This window comes from Anas platyrhynchos, chromosome 2 (assembly GCF_047663525.1).
Source record: "Anas platyrhynchos isolate ZD024472 breed Pekin duck chromosome 2, IASCAAS_PekinDuck_T2T, whole genome shotgun sequence".
NCBI lineage: Eukaryota > Metazoa > Chordata > Aves > Anseriformes > Anatidae > Anas > Anas platyrhynchos.
Genome location: NC_092588.1, coordinates 107,766,659 through 107,791,253, shown reverse-complemented (window position 1 = coordinate 107,791,253; position 24,595 = coordinate 107,766,659). Strand labels below are relative to the sequence as shown.

The 24,595-nt window shown below is 45.6% G+C and overlaps 1 long non-coding RNA gene across 1 annotated transcript; it reads right to left on the bottom strand.

Annotated features, from left to right (window-relative positions):
- Window positions 1-2,435: 2,435 nt before the first annotated feature.
- On the bottom strand, window positions 2,436-16,363 carry LOC106018375 (uncharacterized). The gene is made up of 5 exons (XR_001192438.5): window positions 16,231-16,363; window positions 14,240-14,373; window positions 12,865-13,018; window positions 3,739-3,867; window positions 2,436-3,162 (listed from the first exon to the last, which is right to left on the bottom strand). It is a non-coding gene; the product is annotated as an uncharacterized lncRNA (long non-coding RNA).
- Window positions 16,364-24,595: the final 8,232 nt, after the last annotated feature.

The following is a 24,595-nucleotide window of genomic DNA, read 5'->3' as shown; positions in this document are numbered from 1 at the left end:
TCCTGATCCAGCAGACCCTGCTCCTGAGCAGCCCAGTGGGCTTGCTGGACAGCGTGACACCACATGCTGTATCCTCCTCCTCACCACGGATGAACCACACTATGCTGAGCAAGGGAGAGAAGATACTCTCTCCCTTACAATGGAGTCTCTCAGCCTTACACAGATTAAGCACCCTGTAAGAGGAGCACTGGAAAAAGCAAGGTGGGATTGTATTGTATTAATGTCACTTAATGGTAACTGTCAATGATCGTGATGGAATAAATATGGAAAGGAAATTACTGTAATTGATTGACAGTCTGGAAGCTTCCACATACTATATAATGAGAGAGACCTGTGAGAAGCTGCTGCGGTAGAGGCTATTAATGCAAATCATATGCACCATACCTGCTCTCTGAATTATGCAATGCCATGTGAATGTCTAATTCATTTCACCAGGCTTGTCTCTATCCAGAAAGAATATTCCACTGACATGCTGATTAGTATATTAGGAGAGTTTTAGAAGTTCAGTGGTAGAGCGGGTGCCATTGCAGTGTTATTAATTTAGTTCAGAACAAAACAAACAGGTCTCTACAGCCATCAAAATCACTACATAAGTCTACAAGATAAGTTTGTCATGCCTGATGGGAAATTGCAGGAAGGCCTTGTGATATGCAGTAGGAGTTAATGAATAGATAAGGAGGGTATCGCTTTTCTAGGAAACAGTCGCTGAGGACTTGAGAATTGAAGACAAGGAAAAACACTTGATATAGCTCCATGATATTGTGCATTGCTTTCCAAAGAACATTGTGATAACAAGTGGACAAGAAATTTAAAGGGAATTTAGAAATTTAGTTGGCATATTCATATTGCAACGGTGTCACAGACACACATATAGGAACATGATGTCTGTCCCAAGCTTTCTGTGCTAACATCATCATATTTTGCCTCCAAAAAAAGTATATTCAGATCAAATATCATTTAGATCAGTGATGAAAATGATTTTGAAGGAATAATCATGGCCCCTGGGGAGCACTTGTCCTTCGTGCAAAGCCGTAACACAATTAACACCACAGTGTCTGCTAAAGAGAAGCACAGACCTGGGCCACAGGAGACCTCACACAGTTTCAAATTAAGCCTGGGGACATGAAGAAAGCTCGCACAAAGCCTCCTGTGCCTGCATTGGCTGTGTCTCCCTCATTTCCACAAAAGTAAGAATCATTCAACTTTAACAAGAGACTGAGAGAAGGCACTGCAAATGTACACAGCACTCCTCACTGCTTTCTCAAAATAGCTATTTTACAGGTCTGAAAAGTAAATAATACACCTGAACGTTAGCCTTGTGTCATTCATTGTCTAAAATGAACACTTAGAGCAACCATTTTGCCTCAACATCGCCTTCATTAAAGGGTCATGGGCTGGCAATGTCTAAAAAGAGGCAGAGGGCCCACCAACAGGGTTACTAAAGTGAAAAATGCCTGAAGAACTGCCTCGTCTCAAGATTAATTTTGCTCTTTTCTTATCGTACTAACAGAAACCCAGCCCTGTGAGACACTTCATCCTTTTATGCCTGCCCATCACCCCAATTCTGTGATTCTGTGGGACACGGGAAGGCCTCACACAGGGCAGCCACATGGACATGCAAGGCCCAGGGCAAGGCCAGGCCTTCCAGGTGAACCAGCATTGAAGGCACTTGCTTTGACTCATGTAGCAGAAGGAAAAGCATGCTTCTTGCTCCTCATGGATCATAAGAGGCCCCAAGGCACCTCCATGTCTCATATGCAGAAAACACAGGTAGATCCATGCGATAGATTTTCAGGATCCTCTCCAGTGATCTGTATAGGACCTACATTTTCCATCAGTTTGCCTGCAAATAGCACTTGCACAAAAGCAAAGGTTGATCATTAAGATTTCATAGAGTTATTACTTGTGTGGTGATTATACAAAACAGCCCCATTACATTCTAGGCTTTATGGCACCTACATACGCCTAGGGACAAATGCTGAGAGCAGAGCCAAAAGGATCTTGAAAATAAATGGAATGAGGCAGTGCTTGATATTTGGCAAGTCAGCACTGTGGAAGCAGAGATACACGTGTCATTGTAATTGTAGAGGAAAAGCTGCTGAAAGCCCCACTGGATTCAGGTATTATTACTTTATTAGACAAAGAGCCACATCCCCAAAAGGCCCCCCCAAAAAAAGAAAACCCATGCACCAACAGCACCTCAGTAGGGTACAGTGATTTCAGCGGAGGGAGATGCAGAGCTGTAAGCTCCAGAGAAATCACAATTTCCTGGCAGATGCACAGCTCCCAAGGGGCGCACAGGCACCCCAGAACCTGCAGACCCACAAAGGGACTGGGAGTACCTACAGGGATGCAATGCATTTTGCTGTTTCATCCCCCCCACCTTTTTTTTTTTTGTTTGCACAGCCCCACCTCAGAGGCTGCTTTAGGAAAGCAAGGATGCAGGATGGTTTAATCAGGATTGTCTTGTTAGCAAAAAGAATAAACTCCCGGTGACATTTTGATGTTGCGAATTCACACCACAGAAATCCATTAATGCTTCTCGGGGTGGGGGCTGAATTTGTCTGGGAGGGATGCACAGTGCAGCACGCTGGTGAGGAGCTGGGGCGGGGATAGGGAGAGGTTCTGCAAGAAGCAGAGGAGGCTTTTTCAGCCTTGGAGGAGCTATTTGCCACCTGGGGGCCAACACTCTCAGATTTTTGCAGAGATTGATGTATTCAACATGCAGAAACACTCTGAGGGAAAAATATTTTGCATGAGTTCAGCTTCCAAGATTTCAGTATTTTACTTGCAGAACAGCTCGATTCTCTCTGTGCTCATTCAGCAGGAAGTTTACTTTTGGGCAGGATAGGCCAGAAACACAAAAATCTCGGTCCAGATTTCATTGCTCCCAAAAGCACAGGCGCACAAGGACCGGGAGTGCTGCACCGCCAGTAGCCAGCTGTGCATGAACTCCACTCTGGCACCCCGCGGGGCAGGCGCAGCTTCTGCAGGAAAGCCGATCCTATACCTTGAACAGCGCTCTGCACAGCCCGGTAATGAAAGAGGACGGTATTAACATTCCAATCAAAACATCCAGGAGGAGGAAAAGGAGAACTGGTCCTTCCAGTGTCAACTCCAATTAGTGGGAAATAGAAGCCACAGACGAGAAATAGGAAGCATCTGTATGTGAAAGCATGTTTAGCTTTGAAGCTGGTGTGGGAATATTGGCTTAGTCCTTACTTTCCCCAAGTGTTATGTCATCTCATGTGTAATGTTGACACTTACAAGGATTACTTATTAAATAATTCCTTTACAAACAACAGGGAATAATTCTGGCCTTTGATATAGACAGATTACGATCTCAGATGCTACTATAGAGATCTTATATTCATCTTAACAGGCTAAGCACATTAAGAATCAGGGAAGAAAAATACATGAATGCAGAATATGGAAAGTAAATCATGGAACGGGAAAATCAAAATAGCCATGCTGAGCCACAGATTTTAGTACCTGAGAAAGGGAAATTACTAAGATTAAATCAGCCCACATCAGTCATTTTAGTAAAAAATGTGTTCCATGCCAATCTGGGTGGAAGGTCTTAATTCTTTTGTCTTGACTTTTATATATATTTATTTAAATTTAAGTAGTATCCCATTTTGGGAATGCAAGAAGAAAAGGGAGGGTTTAAGAATAGCCTGCAGATGTCTAATTAACCTGACACTGCCCTCCAGTCAGGCGCAGTCAGCTCCCAATTACCTGCAGGTGCTTTAGCCAGGTTGTGGATGGAGCCTGGCACAGCACAGAGGTTCCCAGGCCAGCTCTGTAGGGGTGCAGCGCTGCACGTACACTGCTCTCCTGCTCCTCCTAGTCCTGGAGCAGTTCAGCCTGTCTCAAAGAGCACAGAGACAGAGTTAATAAGCTTTGCTGGTGCCTGCACCAGCTCTCCACGGAGCTGTCCTGAATACCATCACCACTCTGCTGCGGAGCCAGGCACTGCTCAGCCTGGAGACCCCAGACCCAATGCTATGGTCCAGGCAAGCTCTGCTTCATGGGGCTGCAGCAAGGCTCTGTAACATATAACAGCAGGCTTGGAGACCTTTCTGCCTCAAGTCCTAAGAGGGCAGATGCAAGGGGCACTGACTTTTTTTTTTTAAAGCTATTTTTTTCCACTAGGACTTCTCTTTTTCCAAACCAACCATATCTGAGCATCTGCAGTAACATGGATGTGGGGGGAATGACTTCAGAAAAAAAATAAAAAAATAAAAAGCAACGGCATTAATTTAATTTGCTTCCTCAAACTGCAAGTCCTTGTACGTGCTTAAAGCAAATGAGGCATTAAGGCTGTGAAAATGCACGGAGGCCCCTGCAGCAGCACTTCCTTCAGCAGAATGAGAATGGGAAGGCCTTTTCACAGCGTCCCATTGTCCCCGCCAGCCGCTAGGTGTTCGGCCCTGGAGCTCCAGCTAGCAGCACAGTATGGGGTTACCCAGGGCAATGAGCGACAAACAATTTAAAACTTTTCCATAAATCTGAAAAACAAAGAGGCTTTTTATCTCTGTGCTGAAAGAAGTAAAGGAGCAGAGCCTACATCCCCAGAGCCCACTGCTCCGGCCTGATCAGAGCAACCAGGCTGATGGCCTGACAGCAGACCTGCAGCAGCCAGCCTGCTTCTCGAGCAGGAAAATCACTTCAGAAACCCTCCCTGTGGCTTGTCACGAGAGGGGACGCCCATCCCCTGAACCCCTCTGTCCTTCCTGCTGGTGGAGGCAGGCTGTTGCTTCTGCTGCTCCTCACACCACCAAGAGGCACGGAAACCTCAGCCTCCTCCTCCGTGCTCACAGCACCACAAAGGCAGAGCAGGGCCCACCATGAGCCTCTTCCTGAGCTTTACAGAGAGCCTCATGCTCTTTATTGAAAGAAATCAAGCCAGAAACACTCTTTTTTTTTTTTTAAAAAAAAAAAAAAAAAAAAAAAAAAAACAGCAATTGGAAAAGCAAAGTGAGGAGAACTTTTTCCAACCTAGAGTGGCACAGAGCAGAGAATACGGACTGAAATGACTGAAAGCCTGCAGAACGTTTTATAAAACAGTTATTTTTCCCCCCTAACAATGGTACTCTGTCCCTGACATGAATCAAAAATGTCACAAGGCAGTTTGGGGAGGCCGCGTGTGAATGCTGGGTATTGAGCTGCAGCAGCTGCAGGCAGACTTTGTGGTTAACCCTGTGAGACTTTCACTGCTACAGCTGGCTTCGATTCTGTCGCTGCGTCCAAGCAGCCGCTCCTTCCCACTGCGCTGCTGCTAAATATAATCACAGCCCTATCAGCACCGGCATTTCCTCCGCGAGCATCACAGGACCAGCTCAAAGGGAAAGGCGTTGAGGGAGGCAATGTCTGTGTGTATCCCTGCACCACTGAGAAGCCTTCCCTCCAGTGGCAGTACTAGGAGGTCCTTTGGCATTCTCTTCAATCCGGAACACCAAGGTTACCCGCTCACATGTTTATGGCTGTGCTATCCAGCTCTACAACACACTTCTTTCCTAGAACTATCAGCATAACTGATGCTCTCAGCTTGTGCAATACCAACAGCAGAGGCCAACAAGGCAGTAAAGTTCAGCTATTTTGCCTCTCAATTGTCATGAAAATTTCCACAGCTCTCCAAGCTTTGGATAGAAGCCTACGTTACTTTCAGGTTGGCTCATATAAATGTCTTCCTCACAATAATCTGCCTTTCCCACAGGAAAAAAATAAAAATAAAAAAAAAAGGAAAACAGAGCCAGAAGGAGAGGTGCACAATTCTAAAGAAACACAAGCCTGATTTTACATGAAAAGTGTTGGTTGGAAAAAAAAAAAAGAAAGTTATGCTTTATGATCCGTGACTGGTTTCAACCATCGCATCTTTCCCGAGACAGCATTTTGAACGGAGATCTTGACTGGTATCTTTAAACCAATTCAGTATTGCTGTAGTGACTCTGAAGTAGTACACACAAAATTGAATTGGTTTTAAATCCTAATCAAAGCAATTTAGGCTAGTGCAGTAAGTTGCATACACTTCTGTGCACCCATGCAACTCCTTGCATACTGATTAGTCCCATCACAAAATATTGGACCAGTGAGGTTCTAAAATAGACTCTGGTAAAAAAAAAAAAAAAAAAAAAAGGAAAATGAAAATCTTGCATCTCAGTGGATTTATATGCACACAGGAATTTACGTATTTGGTCAAGTTATATGCATTTGCATCAATGTAAGCCCACAGACAGGTTAACTGAGCAGAAGATTTGCTCATTGCTACAGAAGTGATTTAAAAACTACCATTCTCCTTTAAATCTGTCTTCCTCACCTGTGATATCCACAGGAAATTCTTCTGGGGCCCTACTTTGGTTTTGGTTTTTATTTTATAGGTTTTCCTCACAGGACAGGCTTGGCTTTCCTAGAAGGAAGGCTTCAGCCCTAACCAGTATCTGGTGGCTTTTTGCCACTGCATGTGTGACCACTCTGTCCCAGCTTTATTGCCCTGCTAATGCCATCCCCCCCACCGAGCTCCCTGAAGCACATTCCTCTTCCCTGCAACCCAGCCCTACGGGCAGTATTGTCTTCCCAGCACAAATATGCAACAGATACCTGCAAGCGCAAGCCACTGGAAGATGCATATCAACTTAAAAACACAAGGCCTTTCAGATGTGGCCTCTCAAAACAAGCAAGCATGAATTAGCAGCAGCAGCCACCCATTTTTTTTCTCCCCCCAGTGTTTTTAAAGATGGAGGCAAGGAGAGGAAAAAAAAAAAAAAAAAGGCAAATTTCAATGCCATCAAGTTGGTTGTGAGTGTGCTGTGTGGGATGGCACAGCAGCCAGGAAAGCGCCTGCTTCTTTCTGTCACCCCAGGCCTCTGCTCCACCTGACAGTGTTTTAGCCTGGAGCATACCTAAGGGCTACAGCACAAGCTGCCCAGGAGGAGAACAGAAACATAAAGGCTTGGTCGCATCATTAGGCCACAATTTGTGCTAATCCCCCAAATTCAGTGGGAAAATGTGAGCACCTAGGAGATAGCCTCACTTTGAAGAGGAGAACTCAGGACTGGATTTAGACCACATGTCATCCTTTTTCCTTTATTTAATTCCTACCCCATCCCTCAGCCCCATTTCTTTATGCTACGGAAAAATTTAAAAGCCCTCCTTCCCTAATTCTAATGCAAGCCTCCTGACAGCCAGCAGGACTGTTTTAATAAGTCTTGGCAAAGCATGTCCATTTTTAATCATTCAATAGGAAAAATAAAAATAAAAAGAGAGATGGAAGGAAGAATAAGAAAAAGAGGAACTTCAGACTGTACACAAGTGGCCAAAAGGTGCAGCCTGGTGCCATTTTAAAACACAGATCTGCCCATGCCAAAACCATCCTGTGGTGCTCACCATAAGGCTCTGGCCTGCAGCCTGCAAATAAAATCGGGAAGAGAGGAATGGATGGGAGCAGAGGAGCAGAAAGCTCTCACTGCAGCAATGGGAGGAGCTCAAGGGGAGCTCCCCAAGGAGCACCCTGACCTCTCCAAACCCACACCTGGCCCATGCCCCTGTGCAAAGCCTGTAGCCCCACTGGCAAAAAGGGTTTCAAGCTGCAGAAGATCCTGCCTTTCGCACAGCAGAACCTGGCCATCTCCACAGCACCTTCTGAAAAAGAGGGTGTTTACCCTTTTACTTTGGCCAAAATCCTCTCCAATTAATTGCAACCCAGGCACACTTGCCTCCTCCACTCCTCAGGTGGCCAGGGCTCTCCTCCCTGCCTTTTCCAGCAGCTATCACGCACCACCCTGCCCACCCCAGAGGGTGGAGGTGGCCAGCCCCTGTGTCACCTCCCCAGCACCTCAGACAGAGCAAAGAAAACAGCAGTAACCACCCTGCAGCTTTGCAGTTACTCATAATGCTCATCAGCGTGCCTGAAAGTTATCAGCCACAAAAAGAGAAAGGCCCCAGGAGTGAAAAGGGAACACAGGATGGCTGGGCAGTACTGTCCCACCCAAGCGTTAGTATCAGCCCTCTCCTGCCCCCCAGGGCAGGGCTATCTTAGTAGCATCTGGGGAAAAAAAAAAAGAGCATTTCCAGATCACACATCTTCAGAAGTCTTATCCTACATGCCTTGGTAAATCCTCAGGGGCTAGGAGGCCACGTGGCTATATGGGAACAGAGCTTGACACTGTAAGGCTCTGGCCTTTTTCCTAACAGCGAAATTGGAAAGTGTCTGGTGTCTTTTTAGTCAAAAAAAGGGGAGGGGGATTATGCCACTTGACTAACCCAACAGCTTTGTATTACCGCTGTTGTTTAAGCTTAACCTACATTGTAGTAGTGAGCCTCCTCGCTTGGAAGTATGGTCTATATTGCTGTTTCTGCCAGCACACCTTACACCTGGGTTTACCTAATGCAAGGAAATCAGCAAGAATAACACCTGAAAGCTGTTGATGTGATTCCCATAGGCTTCCCCTTTCCTTAGGCCCAGACTAAAATTTTTTGCCTGCATGGTTTCTCAAAACTGCTTTGCCCCATGAAGTCAACAAGGGCAAGTCAAGCACTCACAAGTCCAGAAACTTGAGTTGTGCAGCATCAGGGGATGAAATCAAGCCCAGGTGCTATCATTGCAAAAGTGTGCTTTAGGTTCATACTCTCCACATGGATGGGGGACGCATGTGGGCATTATATGGCCAACCAAATTACCACAATAGATGCACAAAGAATTGTGTGTTGTATATAAAATTGTATAACCTCGTTCTCACTTAACAGGTGTACACTATGCATATTTTTCAGACTATAAAAATAGATGTTTCCAAGTTTAAAATATTTGGACATTCATTTTTTTCAGATTTCACAGGTGTTTGTCTGATTTTAGAATTAATTTTCAACTATAGCATAATACTTTAGAAGAGCCCAAGTCTAATAACACAATCTTCTCACACAAACTTGGTGACCTGTATGTTGTCCTTCATGAAAGCTACATTTCTCCAAGATTTACCTACAGTGCAAGCAGTGAAGAAAGTATTAGCATGTGATAGAACTGTATCAAATTGGAAGACTTCTGCATTTCAGTTTTTCTTATTTATACTTATTTTGAAACAAGATTTCAGTCACCTCAACATTTAACCGTTTGACATTGTAATTCATGGAAAATGTAGTTTTACTCTAATCTGTTCCGTTATGAGATTTCCCACATTTTATATGCTCTACACAAAAAGAAGTTATGAGACTCAAACAGTCTAGAGAAATTATTTTGCAAATGTTTCCTTTTACAAGTTTCAGGGAAAAAACATATAGGCTAATCACATGCAAGGACTGTGACTGAGAAGCAAGAAGTTCATCAACAGTCGCAAGAGGAAGAAAACAGTTGTTCAGTCTCATAGTGCTTGCAAAGGTCTTAACCTTCTGTATGTTAACAAGAACAACCCAAATCCATGAGTACAGCTCAAGAGCATCTACAGAAAAACTTGTATTGGTAGAGATGCACCTTTGCAACTTGTTTCCATTCTTTTCACATACTTTTTTTTTTGCCAGAAAGAGTTGCTCAAGCCATACTATGAGCTCAGCAGCTAAAGAATTTTTCAGACTTTCAGTAGACAACACAAGTCTAGGAAATCTTAATGTGAACAGCCATAACTGTGAGCTTTAGGGGAAAGGTTCATATTTGTTCTGAAGATGCCAGGAGCCTGGCATCATAGAGTTGTGGCTAGTAGCCAAGCCAACATCATTGCAGGATAGATAAGTAGCAGTTAAGAAAAAGCCAGAATCCCACTGAAATCAAGTTTTGCTATCAAAACAAAATAACAAAAGAAAAATCAACAAATCTTGATTTCAATGGATTTGGGATTTCACAGGAAATATTTTCCTGAGACTTGCTATATTATTTCTCTTTTACTTAAGCTTACCAAATTCTACAGACAGTATGGCCAAGAAAAATACCTGCATGCAATGAAAGTCAACAAGGAGAAATTTGCTTGCTTAAACAAAGCTTGAAATACAGGAAAGGCCAAGAAAACACTTTGTTTCTTGCTACCTCAGATCAGATAAAGCATGCAGTTGCTTTCTGCCAGCAGTAACATATTTTTGGACATCTTACCATCAAGGGAAACCCCAGATCTCTGTTCTGTTTTCTAAAGCATTAGTCACTTGAGTGACTGGGAGAAGAAAAAAAGGCAAGAAAAAAGGCTTCGATTTCTTTGCACGGATCCCATCCCTCCATCCTAGTCACACATTCCTCAGGCACAGACTCTCGTGGTCCAGCGTCAATCCTTCCCTGTGCTTGGTACTTCACCTACCCATACTTGGCTTCTTATAGCAGAGAGACCTCACTAGTTAAGGTGCTCCTAAAGCCCTGGTCTTGCAGCTCCAGCACACCTCCACAGCTAAGAACTCACACCTAATCACAATAATTTGTCATAACTAACTGATAATTGGAGGCAACAAAGACAGAGATCTCAGATCTGCCACCACGTTCCTCTGACCACCTGGCCACCTTTGAAAGGCTTGTCCAAGGCTGTGACAAGCACATCCTGCACAGGGCTGATTTAACAGGAGAGGTGAGCAATGCTCAGCCTGAAATCCCATTCCTGTTTTGCTAGAGCCTCTCAGGGATCCGTTCTGTAAAGGTCACTGTTTATGGCAATGGCCCAAGCACCCACTGTCCCCCTCCAATGGCTGCCACACGTTTCCCACTCATTGTCCCACTGCCATTGTCCTGATTTTCCTTCGGCAGAATGGCCACAACAGCACTTTTCATCACTGAAATGCACAGCACAAATGGGAAGCACAAGCCAAACAAAAGCTACAGCCGTTCTGTTTACTAGGGAAAAAGATCAATGGGCTTCACTGAAAGGACAGGAAGCTGATGTTCTCACTGTAACTTGTTGGTAAAACAGTGAATAGTGCTATCGAGGCTGACAAAGGCTCTCTTTTTTTTCCCCCTCTTTTGCCCTTTTTTTGAATGAAGAATCCAATGGAGAGGGTTATCATGTAGTTATCAGCAGGCCATGAAATAGGGAGCATCAGCAAGTTTATTCAACTCCTTTATTTGCTCTTAGAGAGTTGAACAGAAGGCTAGAAGTGCACACTGAAAAAGAAAAAAAAAATCACACACAAAAAGACAGCCTGCTGCGGGGGGGAAGGAGGGGAGAATCAAGCAGGAGCACAAGTCTGAGGGGTTTGCAAACACATCTCAGTCTATTGCTGAAGATGAGCATGGTCAACCTACAGAAACCACTAACCGTTCCTTACGCCCACGCAAGACCACACTACTGCTGTGACAAGCCAGCCCTTAGGGCCCTATTAGAAGCACTACACCTGGTGTTTACATGACTAGGCCCTTATTCGGCTGCATCTGGAGCACTTCGGGATGCTCTAGTCTAGTCACCATCAACATTTACTGGGAACCTTAAAATGGGAGCTGTGCTCTGGTAGAAACACCTCTGGATTGAGCCATCTGATTAGTAAGGATCATGTTGTCCTTCCACAGACACAGTTTACAACTCAGAAAAAAAAATGGGTGATAGAGTGACTAACATTTTGCTTGTGTAAATAGCCTGTGCACCTGGCTTGTGCATTAATCATATACCTGCATATTTGGGTATATCCCATACATTGGGCACACTTTATGTACCACACATGTATCTGCAATGATGGTAAAGAATTAAAATGTTATCATATGACTAATGCCAAGTGTTTTGCAAACATGAGAAGCAAAAATCTTTTTGCTCTCCCAAGACTCCTTTGCAATGTCCTACATATAAAATTTCATACTCCAAATTCAAAGTGAAGCTGAACACAGGGGAAATTGTGATTTTCCTTCAAGGCTCAAAGGAAAATTCAGGATTATATGAAATACACAAGGTTAGTTATTAGTAATGTTGTTCTTCAAAGGACTATAGAAACTGAGAAGACTGATGTCATGGGAAAGCCAAGTAATTGGTGAAAATGTTTTTAAAGGTTAACTCTTTCTTCTACTGCTTTTGAAGAACTGTAAGGAGATATTTGGTAAGATTTCCATCTTGTGCACTTTGTGCCCGGAGTGTGATTCCTTGGGCTTATCGCTTTCTGTGAGCCCATTTTCATCCTCAGGGTCTTTTAGCCCCATTTTACATGCTGATATAAAGCTGGTGCCCACAGAAGCCTGAACACAGCAATACATCAGCAAGATCTGTCTGCCCCACTGCACACACACTGCCTATTGCAGAGCCTTTGAGAGCCTTCCAGTTCACCTTAACCTCTGTGGGGAAGTTTGCTTCCCTACTGGCCAGGGTTGTGTACATGCATAGAATCACCTAGGTTGGAAAAGACCTTCAAGATCACCAAGTCCAACCATCAACCTGACCTACCAAATCCCTAAACTGTGACCCTTAGTGCCATGCCTACATCTCTTAAATACCGTCAGGGATGGGGACTCCACCACTTCCCTGGGCAGCCCAGTCCAATGCCTAACCACCCTCACCATGAAGAAATTCTCCATAACATCCAACCTAAACCTTCCCTGGTGCAACTAGAGGACTTTTCCTTACATTCTGTCACTTGTCACCTGAGAAAAGAACATGTAATGCCAGCATGGGGTCGTGTCACCAGAGGAAAGACACCAACACCCAGCATGGAGTATGGTCATCCTTGTTCATTCCGGGTGAACACTATTCACTCAAGCTACTGCCATGAAGCTAAATTAGACCAGAGCTTGTGGATATTACACAGTATGGCCCTAATATAAGCATACTTGAAAAGCAGTTTGTACACTTACTGAAATCATCAACATCCTCTACCTGTTTACCCTCAAACAATGCTTGCAGCCCACTTGCCTTGCACAAGATGCACACTGAGGGAGGGAAGCAGAGGCAGATTTGAGGGCATCTTGCCCATATTCAGCATGCTCACCTCTGCCTCTTGTGTCAGACCTCAACAGAGCCAAAATGAAGGCAAAAGCGTTCTGCTTCCCCAGGATCTGCAGCACACATCCATGCACATGGACAGCCAGCACTTGGTCCTCTTCCTATTCGTTTTTTTAATGAGAGTTGACAGGCCAGCACTTCTGTTAGGGTTTGCACCAGGAATAAAGAACATGTAAACAATGATTCACTCCAAATAAAACATGCATAACCCCCTTTTTTTTTTTTTCTTAATATAAGAAGCCTTGCTTCTGTTCATCATTAATTTCTAATTCTACAATTCCTTGGTGTGGTCCTATTGAAACACCACTTGAGGTTTTTCACTAGTCACAGACACCAAAATTATTATCTGCCAGATAGTTTAGATGCATTTTGTGTCTCTGCACAGATACTTTCAAAAATTGCTATCCCTTACGTTAAGGGCACTCCTTCCAGGATAAAAGTTTACTTGGCAAGGTATTCAGCAATAGTTATTACACTAAGTGTATATCCTGCCTTAATCCAACAGAACTTTCAGTTTTCCTTTGGAGGCATAACAGTTGAATTGATCTTTTATACAGGGGGACAAATTTAATTTTCCAGCTCTGATTTGGAAAAGAATGCCTATTCAAGACAGCACTTAAGCCTTGCTGAAGTCAATGAGACCTAAACACATGTTTACAATTAACCATGTGCTTAAGTGGTGGTCTGAACTGGGTGAATAAATGTGAAGTCAGTAGGTCGGCTTGCATAAGAAAGAATTACCAGTCTGAGAGAGAATTACAGAATTTGGCCATAAGAGGCTGGAGGATTAGTAACAAATGTGTCATTCCTGTAAGTAATTTATTTAAACCAAAGCCATAGCAGAGCTGTTTAGAGTGTGCTCTCAGATTAATTTGAAGGACAGACTTAGAACATAATTATCAACCAAGAACAACTGTAAATTTGTAATAATATATCAGAATCACCAACCAACTCTCAAACAAGATCTATAGAACCAAATATCCTGCTCGGATTTAATGAATTCCAGCCTGTTTCAGAGCTAGGTTGTGATTTCACATGGAAAACTGAATAAGTAACAGTGCAGGCCAGAAAAGTAATTGTGGCTCAAAAAATGAAACCAAAGAGCACATGTAAGAGCCTCCGAACCCTGCCAAAATTGTTTTTGCGGTAGCAGTTTATGAGAAAAGTATGAGAAGCCATCAACAGAGCTTAAGGGGTTTAAGTTCCCAACTCTCATTGACTGATAAGGGTCCTGGAGATTGTCAGACATTCCTCTAGGTGCTCTTAAGATAACTTAATGAGGAGGATAAAATCCCTGTATTGGCCATATTTAAAGAAATACAATGTGATTTGCAGGCAAGTTTATGGTGTACATCACTTACCTTCCTTCCCAGATTCATTCAGCATTAGTGGCACGTGACTAGCTGGTACATCTACGTTTGATGAAGAAGGTCACACACTCCTGCACTGCAGAGGAGAGGAGGAAAGGGAATCATCTCCAGATGTCACTCCAGCTCTGTAAGATCAATGTGAAGTGTAACAATTAAGAAGAAAGACTTGGACTGACAGACCTTTTAGAAGAAAAAAAAAAATCCACTCTCCTACTGCACTTTTAATTCATTACAGACACAGCTGGCTATGGAAGTGACCCTGCGAGCTGAACTGATACCACTTTCTCAGTGCCAGAAATGAAAACTCCCAACAAGAATTTGAAGAGCATAGGGGTGATTGCAGCCTGCTGAGGCAACGCAGGGCTTCAGGACCCTGGAGCAGCAGTGGGAGCCACCCCTTCCAGTCACGTCCCCTCCTCCTCCTCATCCTCTCTCTGAGATCAGCAGAAGCAGCAGGCTGGGCATCTCGCCTGGCTTTCCCCTCTCAACAGGTAACACTGCTGCCCCTGTGCTCAGAGCTGCACACAACTATTCTGGGGTGTTCCAGGTAATAGCCCAGCTCTAGAGGCTGCGACACCTCTGGAAGTTACTAATTAATTCACCACAACTGCTCTGCTCTCTCCACAGTAGCTAAATCCAGTGAACGTGTGGGTTGTCAGGCTAAGAAGAGCAGGGCTGTGAGGTACAGGGATGGATACAATATTTCCTAAAATTTTCCTCAACTAAATTCAATGTGCAACTCTCCAGGGAGTCACCACATGAGAAAAAAACTCTTTGGGATGCATGCCAAGTGCCTATATACATAAGGCACAGCATGCACATGAGCACGGGCAGCATTACTGCTGCTGGAGTGATTTACATGCATCAGAGCCCTGGCAGGGCTGCTGCTGTGTTTGGACACATCCATATGTCTCTGGCTGCCAAGGATAAGCAAGCTCCAGCACGGTGCCTCTCCTGGGACCCTGGCAAGCATGCCTCAGGTGCAGGCACTCTGCCTGCAGCCCCGTTCATAGGAGCAGGGCTGCACAGTCCAGCTGCCCCAGGCTCCCAGGACAAGTGCCAGCCCTCCAGTTGCTGAAAAGGACTTTTTCCCAAAAACTTAAACATTACACACGCAGCATTTCAGTTGGTCCTAGAAACACAGTAAAATTTATGCAGGTAATACCTTTGATTTCTAACAGACATAGGAAGATATCTCTCTAAATAGCAACAAAACACCAAGACCTATTGACTTAATGCCATTTCTTCAATACTGAGACATTTCTGAAGCTGATATCAGCCTTCCAGTGTTTGAGACCCTTCTTCCACCAAGCAGGTCCAACCCACCTCTAAATCATAGAGCCACAAAATAGTTTGGGTTGAAAGGGACCTTAAAAATCATCTAATTCCAACCCCTACAACTCCTCCCACCAGCCCAGGTTGCCCAAAGCCCCATCCAGCCTGGCCTTGAGCACCTCCAGGGATGGGGCAGCCACAGCTTCTCTGGACAACCTGTGCCAGTGCCTCACCACCCTCTGAGTAAAGAATTTCTTCCAAAAACCTGATCTGAGTCTACCTTCTTTTAGCTTAAAACCATTACTCCTTGTCCTATCGCTGCACTCCCTGACAAAGAGGCCCTCCCCAGCTTTCCTGTAGGCCTCCTTTAGATACTGGAAGGCCACCGTAAGATCTCCCCAGAGCCTTCTCTTCTCCAGGCTGAACAACCTCAACTCCCTCAGCCACAGGAGAGGTGCTCCAGCCCTCTGATCATCCTTGTGGCCCTCCTCTGGGCTTGCTCCAACGGGTCCTCATACTCCAGGTACGGTCTGAGGAGAATGACATAAACAGGGTAGAGTCACCTCCATCTACCAGCTGGTGACACTCGTTTGGATGCAGCCCAGGATGCAGTTGGCTTTCTGGGCTGCAAGCGCATCTCAACAGCTCACATTGAGTTTTTCACCAACCAACACCTCAACCCCACATTTTCATCTGCCCAATCTTACCCCATAGCAGCTCTGACTGGTGCAATCACCACCCTCCCATTTCCAGGAACCACTCCTAAGGAGCCTCTTTTAAAACATCGCAGCCTGTCTTTCAGATGACCCATCTGATCAGTCTTAGCAGGTGACCAAAATCCCAGCCACGTCAGCTGTTGCTTAATCACCTGCAGCCCAGACTTGGAGAACAGGTTAGGATGCCATCTCTTTGCCCAAGCATGCTCATCCCAGGGTTGTTGCTGTCGTTGTGGGCTTCATGCCAGGTGCAGGAATTTCTCTTGATGTTTGCTATGGGTTTTAGAGAAGCACAGAGGCAAAGAGTGAGGAGAAAAGGCTTAATAATACCTCCTCCCTGGGACTCCTCATGGCTGGGAGGGCTGGATCTGCTGCTTGTGCAAGCCCATGGACATCTTCCCCCAGCTCTGACTGGGCAATGCTCATCATGGGGGAAAACAAGGGAGCGAGCAGCAAAGCAGGTCTCTGCCTTTCCCCTGCACCTCCTGCCCAGCGTTGTGCTGTCCCTCAGAGAGGAGCACACACTCCGCAGCCTCTCACTGGCTTTGGGTGCACCAGATGCAGCTGGTCAGCAGGCCGAGCAGCCGCACTTGGCACACGGGCTCCCGGAGCCAGAGAGAAACCACAGCGCGGTGCTGGGGATATATGAGTTGTCAGCGCCGCAGCGGGGGAACACGAGGCAGGGATGGATGAATGGAGGCTGCTCGGCTGCCCCAGCCCACCCAGCTCAATCTGCCTGCCTTCCCTCAGCTCGCTTTCTCTTGTCTTCATTGTAAGGAAGTGCAGCGGCTTCCAAAAATGCTGCATCTCCGCACAGCATTCACGTGTAATATCCTTGCAAAGCCCCTCAAGGCATGATGCTGCACTCAGGACACCCCACATGAGTGGGCTTGCAGGAAACACGCAGGCAAAGCAAGCTGGGCTGGGGTGGTGCAGCCCCCGTTCCTGCTGCAGATCCCTTTGTGATCACAGTGCAATGTGTGACGCCGGCTCTGGCACGGTTTGGAGGCAGCAAAAGGCACGCCAACTTCAAAGGGATCTTGGCTGCCCAGAGCAGCTTCTTGCAACCATTATTCTCACTGTACTTTCCTTTTTTTAATTTTTGGGGGGAAGCAGACTTCATGACGCATCGCACGAAGTATTTTTCTCACACCCCCCACCTCCCAGCCAAGGAACACGAGGTGTGCTGCTGGAGCTAATGTGCAGCCCCACGTGAGCCATCTGCACCACACGTGGCCTCCATTTTGTGGCTCATCAGGCAAAAAGTCTGCTCCTCCCTGGTCCTGCACACATGCACATGCATACTCAGAGAAATGCAATGCTCCTTTTAGCCAGGAGACAGGAAAAGGCTCTTTGCTCTTTCACGTGGCTCCTAAACCTCATGCATGGGGGCTGTGAAAGGAATCGTGCAGGGACAAAGTACAAAACTTCAGCTGGCTGAAGATGCAGGGTAAGCCCTTACGTAAGCACGCTGGTGGTCTATACATAGATCGACAGCTGGCTGGGATCACTTTACGGTCCAGCGACCCAGGGGTCAGGGCAAAGGAGGGACAGGAGGATGGTAGCACCTGCAAGTTTGCCACTAAAAAGCAGTGGGCAGGCTGCAGCCCCGGGGACAGGTCTCGGCTCAGACTGGAAGGACCACAGAGCCACAAATAACAGCGGCCATCCAGTGCTGCAAGCTAGCCCAGGCCATTGTAAAAGTGCACAAAATGGTGTGCAGAGAAGCACACACAAGGTGATTTTGCTGCCCTTAAGTCAGCAGCCTGCTTTTTTCAATTCTGAATGTGGATAACCAATGCTGGATGCAGGGGAGGTGCTGCAGATACCCTTGGAGAACTTACCCAAACTTTGAAATAAAGCTTCATCCAGGGGAGAAGAGCCAGGGAATGACACAAGGCTTCAGGTGTGAGTGGTCCAAGCAACCTGCCTTTGCTTCAAACCATCATCTCTCAAAGGGATTTCACTGTCCAGCAGAATTAGGCACATCTGGGGGCTCCAGGACTCACACGAGCCATTGGGGTATTTTATGGAGCAGTCAGCCCAATCTAAGACAGTCCCTCCCTGCTGACATGAGGGCTGGCAGGCTGAGCAGAGAGGCCAGGGATTGAAAGGACCATGGAGAATAGACTCATTTCTCCCTGCCAAGATAGCTTACTCTCAAGTCATTGCCGAAGCACATTTAACACCACGATGTTTGGAAGGAGCCTGTGTGGCACACATAGGTTGTGCTAGACAAGCATGTAGCAGCTTTCTGACCTGGCAGCAGGCACGGTGCCGGCACTGTTATACACATATTTTTTAGGTTTGGCTACTTATTGAATTGCCCGTCCCACTTCTGAAAAAGATCTTCTGACTGGTCGTTTGCAGTAACACTGAAGCACAGGAAACAGCGTGTTCCCACACTGCAGACCAACCATTACATCACGCCAGCAACTGATAGGAAACACTCCCTGCAGCTGCCCCAGCAACTCCACCCCACGAGCACATGTAGACGAGCCCACCCCGAGCTCATCGGGTCAGCATGGAGCCCCAAAACCCAGCCAAGGGGACCTGGCAGCGCTTCTTACAGATGTGCATGTCCTAGGCTGCAGATGAAAGCAAGCAGCAGGCTGGCTGGTCCAGGAGCATCAGCCAAGGCTCCCGCTTCTCCTCCCACCCCCAAGGAGAAAGGCAGGCAGGTAGCAAGCATCATTAGCAGGACAACTCCATCCAAGAGTTGTGTCAAGGCTATGAGCTGGTCAAGGCTCTGAGCTGGTCGTGGCTGTGAGTTGTCGTGGCTGTGAGATGGTCAAGGCTATGAGCTGGTCATGGCTGTGAGTTGTCATGGATATGAGTTGTCACGGCTATGAGTTGGTCATATCTATGAGCTGGTCAAGGCTATGAGCTGGTCAAGGCTACGAGCTGGTCATGGCTGTGAGCTGGTTGTGGCTGTGAGGTGGTCATCAGTCTTCCGAGGTAGCAGCTGCTCTCATAATTAAAACCACCAGTCAACTTTGGCCATCTTAGCAGAGATACTAAGGATTTAATTGGAAATGACACCATAAATATTCTCCTTTTGTTAGTCTAGACAGTCCACTCGGCCAGGCCTAAGGCGTGTTGATGGAAAAGCTACCGCTGCCCTGTTCCATATCTAGCAAGTTAAGTCACTGGACTGGTGAAAGTGATGCATCAGTAATGGGTCCAAGTGAAATATTTATTTAAATGGTGAAGACTCCCCAGAAAACAATTAGCTAACATCTGCTGAACTGCCAGCAGCCTGATTTATCTCATTATTCAGCAAACCGTATATTTAGGAAAAAATATCGAATGAGAGCTGGTATGTGAAAATATTGCAACAGAGGACTGAGAGCAGCAAATTCTTGCTACAGAGGACAGCTAGTACTATTATTATTATTATTATTATTGTAATTGTGATTGTGCAATTTTTCTGCAGCCCCTTCCCTAGCAGTACTGGAAAGCAATCCCTCAAAGGAGCCTTGTTCTACCAATAGGGGTAATTACTGTTTCTTTCACTAGAGATGCAACTGAAGAAACCTGTCTCACATCACCATATCTTTTGTGGTGCCCCCACCCAAATTGCTAACATGTGTTTCAGGTCTGGGGCAAGCCTTCAGCTTTGGAAAATAAACTGAAAACAAGAAATTGAGGGGTTAGTCTAAGTGTTTTTCTTCCCCTCTAACCCGACTACCAAACAAATTATCACAATAATTCCAAAATGGCAAATCACCACTGGGTCCTGGGAAAGTCTCTGTAGCAAGGAAGCAGCTAGACTTTTACTTCAGAGAGTGAATCTATATAGTAATAAAATTTGCATACTTTATAGCCATAATAAGTGAGCCTGGACCTAATGGGCACTCAGTGCTTGCTACCGTTTGAGTTCAGCTCTAGAATCTGGCCATAAATATCACAGCTATATCAGAAATTTTGCTGTCCCACAAGCTGTGTATCTTTCCCCAATGTTTTCAAACAGTAGTTGTCCCACAGTCCTGCCCTAGTTAGATACACTTTCAGTACATTTTTCCCCATATAAATATATTGCAATAATATATATCTAACGAAGTATATGCATCCAGTGTATCTATGTTGTCACACATACATTTTGTGTCTATATTCACATACTATACATAAATGTTGTTTTGTTTAGAAATATACTGCTACGCTTTACCGCTTCAGTCATAAGTGAGTACGCTGAACTACAGCTGTAAAAATAAAGGGAATAAAAGTCCATTTTATGACATGTCATCACTTATTTTTTCCTGTTTACTCAGTAACTCACAGTTACTGAGACAGGCTGTAAGGCCCCCTCAGCCCCTAGTGTGAACTCACAAAGTTCCTGCTGTGTATGTAGTCTTCACTTGCACTTACTTTTTTTGCCTTGAGTGCTCAGAAATTAGTCACCCAGGGTCTCAGCAAGAGGGCTGGGATTTTTTCCAGTACAAAAGTAGCACATGGTGCTTAGGACGCTGTTTGAGCCCCAAGAATGCTTTAGGAAACTGTCAGAAATGAGGCAGGACTGGCATGTCCCCACCGGGGACATCCCATGTGCATCTTCTCCAGCCACCTCAGCCCCTACCTTGGTCACCCACCTCCTGCACTGATGACAAGAATCTCATGTGTTTATGGTTGCTCTGGATAAATCACTCTGGCTACAGAGTCTATTTGGGGGCTGCCTTTGCCTGGGTGTGACATGCCCTTGGGAACCAGATTAGCCAATGTATATGCTCTGAATACGTCCCCGTGCTACAGGGACGGCCCCCAAAGTCACATTTAGAAAGAAGCTGTGCCTGACTCTGAGTTAAGCTAGTTATTAACTCTCGAAACTGATCATAGTGGCATTCTACCTCAGGGTAATTAATGGGCATAATGCATCCTGAGGCAAGAAAACACCAAAGAAGCAGTTTTAGTCTTACTTTAAACTAAGCCAAGCAAGGCCAACAGTGTTCCTCTGAAGAGGGAGCACAGGCCCGTGTGGTTGATGTTATTACTGATACAAGCGCTTTTAGGAAGCGGTCAACTTTGTGCCAATTCGTACTTTCTTCTTTTATATTTAATTTTTACTTTTTATTTATTTCAGGCATATCTTCCCTTCCCATCTGCAGAAAGACGGAGCTGAGCGGAACCCAGAGGCAATTAAGATCTGCACCACGTGCTGCTTTCAAGAAGAAGGTGAGGAAACACGCTGGCCATTATGCAGAGATCACGGAGATGAAGGAAGAGTCACGCTAATGAAGACAGGAAGGACGATGAACTCAGACTCGGGGAGACAGGAAAGTGAATAAAAGCACCAGACTGAAACACAGCAGCAATTTTATTCCAGCAGCAATCTTCTGAAACAGAAATTGGGATTAAAAACACGTTTATAATGAACAACCAGCAACCTCCGCAGACCAGCAGCATTCACGTGGGGGACAGAGGATCAGTCAGCAGCAAGGTCAGAAGCTGAAATGGGTGCTGGAGCCCCAGAGACCCCCATGAGAAAGAGCCACCAGCCGTCTCTCCCTGCCGCAGTGAGCTGACGGAGCTGGCAATTCTTCCGCAGGCATCAAGGTCCTGATCTTGCTCCCAGCAAAGTCAAAGGCAAAATTCCCATTGTATGATGGATCACAACTAATTTCCTGCAGGCTCGATGAAGTTGCTCGAACCAGCTTCCAAAAACAAGCCAATGCATTTTAAAACCACAGCTGGGGGTCTACTGTATTATAACGTGACCCCTGAGAGGGTACAAATTGCTGTGAGGTGAGTCCTCCTAGCTATTGTTTTAGGCTGCTGACTCAGGAAGACAGGGCCGCCTTGTTCCACATCTGAAAGGGCTTTTTTATTTATTTTGGAACCATGCAGACTAGAAACGCTTTGGGGTTGTTATTTGTGGGTGGAAGGGGGGGTGAGGGGGGAGGTTAGGGTGTTTGTTTTTTTCCCTCTGCCAACACAAATTGTGAGGAAACTCAGGGTTCACAAGGAGCAACTTTCTGGAGCGGTGGGGGTGTCGTGCAATTCCTGCAAGTAGCTAATAAATGCCAAGGAGAGAGGGAGTGAAGCAGGATGCTGATTAAAGGATCCCTCCTCAGCAGCCAGGGCCGCCAATGCTACACCCCAATGCACTCGTGTGGGTGTAGGTGCAGCACGACAGAGCTCAAAGCAAGATCAGCGGCTGTGCTTGGCAGATTATTTCTGATCATTGCACAGGTCTAGAAAGCCGGCTGTTGTTGAGGTTGAAGCCACAGTGCACCACTGGCATGGCCAGGTCCCCCTAGCACACCAGTGATTTCTGCTGCAGAGAAGCTGGTCAATCTACCCCTTGCACTGCTGTGGCTGTTGCCTGGTTTCTGTTTGTCCGGTCCTGAATTTAGCCCACACTTAACTACATGCAGAAATAAAATGGGCCTATCGCTTTCCTATCAGCAATTTATGGAACATTAAAGCCTGAATTGGCAAAAGTCCCACTTCACAGAGAGCAAGATCAGGCGCTCGTGCAACGCTTCACGTACAATTACTTTTAACTCGGCTCAGTTACCAGTGAACTATAATATCTGCGAGAATTTTTAAATGGATCATTTTGTCAGTTTTTCTCCTTACGCTTGCTCTGCCTTAGACACTTGTCACCAATTTTATTTAATTAGCACCGCAATTGTATTAACACCACATTTTTTTAAATTTAATTATGCTTCTGCAGTACCCCAGCTTGTTTTGTGCAATTAGCGCTCTACTTTCATACAAATTAATCTCCCTGGAGAACTGCATCGAAAACAGAGAAAAAGAAGAGACCTCATTTAATGGAAGTAACAACATCAACTGACTGTATGTGCATGTAGCCTTCATATGTTGCCAAACACACAATTTGAGGTTTGCGCCTCTCGTACACACAAAATGATCAAGCAGTTTTACCAGGAGTGAATTATTCTGCTGTCAGTAATTTTATTTTGTTGGGGGATTTCCATTCTGGGTGTTGTGCAAAGAGTTAAGTCTGTGCTCTGCTGTATCAGACAATTTAATCTAGAGAGGAGAGGAGGAAGACTGGTTCCTGTATCTGGAAAACATTTGCTTTATCGGGGAATGTAAGAGTGCCTCTAACAGCCCTTTCTCACTTCAGCAGCAGCCGCAGACAATCTGAGGCAGATTTAGGGTATTTCAAGCCAGGGACGGCTCAGCTTCTGCCATCGCCCTTCTGTGCGGAGGTTTGTTTAGTGTTTTGCCTGCCCTCTGTGTAAACGGTGATGAACCTGAACCACTAACCTCTCCTCTGCTTTGCTCATAAGGCGAACAGCAAAGTGCAGCCAATTCCTCCGGAGGAAGCAGCAGATCAGGCGGCCTTTATGCATTATCCTCAGAGTGCGTGAGGGCAGTCAGCAATGTAAATGTCATGAAAAGACAGTGAGAGTGACAGCAGGATGACCGGCTGGTTAGGAACTGCACTGCCCACAAGCTGCTTCTGAGTCCTACCAATAATCAGAGAAATTGGACCTATGGTGGACACCGGAGGCCATCACCAAGATGAGAACTTGGCACATTTTTGCACATTTCCACCAGCTCAAATAATATCCTTGCTATTGCCCTCGTAAAACATTGACCACGGCAGCAGGTCTCTCCATCCTTCCCAAATCTGGCAGTGTGGCAGAGCCACATCATCTTCAGGTATCCCTCTTAGAGTTACCCGCTCTTGGAGCAACCATATCTGCCCCAGCTTATTGCACCATCCACTAAGGGTCAGCACAGAAACCCAAGCAGGCTAGATCAAAAGCCACATAGTGAAAAAGAGCTGAAGGCATCTGTGCTCAAAGCATGTTCACTCGCACTCATTTCAGGCCTAAAACTGCAGTGTTTTTCTACCAGTCTTCAGAGGGAAGGAGTTGAAGACCCCCATCCTGTGAGAGGTTTCTCCTACAAAACATTGTCCATGTCACAGAAGAGCTGGAAATAGTGTCAGGAGGAAGGGTTTGGCCAGTTTGGATATTACTCTAAATCCTTGTCCTTTAGAATCGCACTAGTTTTACGCAAAGACAACCCACAACACTTGCATTTGATCATAAGTACCAGAAGAGTACAGTTTTTCACATTGTTACAGCTTCTCCTGCTTGCTCAAACTGTGATGGAGAACAGATAATCTTTAGAAGAAAAGCACAAATGGAAAGCTGGTTAAAAAGTGGGGAAGCGTCAATCAGCCACACAAAGCTGACAACAGATCAAAGACCGTATCAATGATTAACAGGAGTAGATCAGGGATTTTTGTTTTTTCAAAGCTTATTCTGAGCCAGCTGAAAGTGAAATACGTGGTGCTACAACCTTCCGGTGTGTTTCAGCATAAAAGAAAGTCCTACTTCATATCCATCAGCAAACTGCAGACCTGGCATTTCTCTTC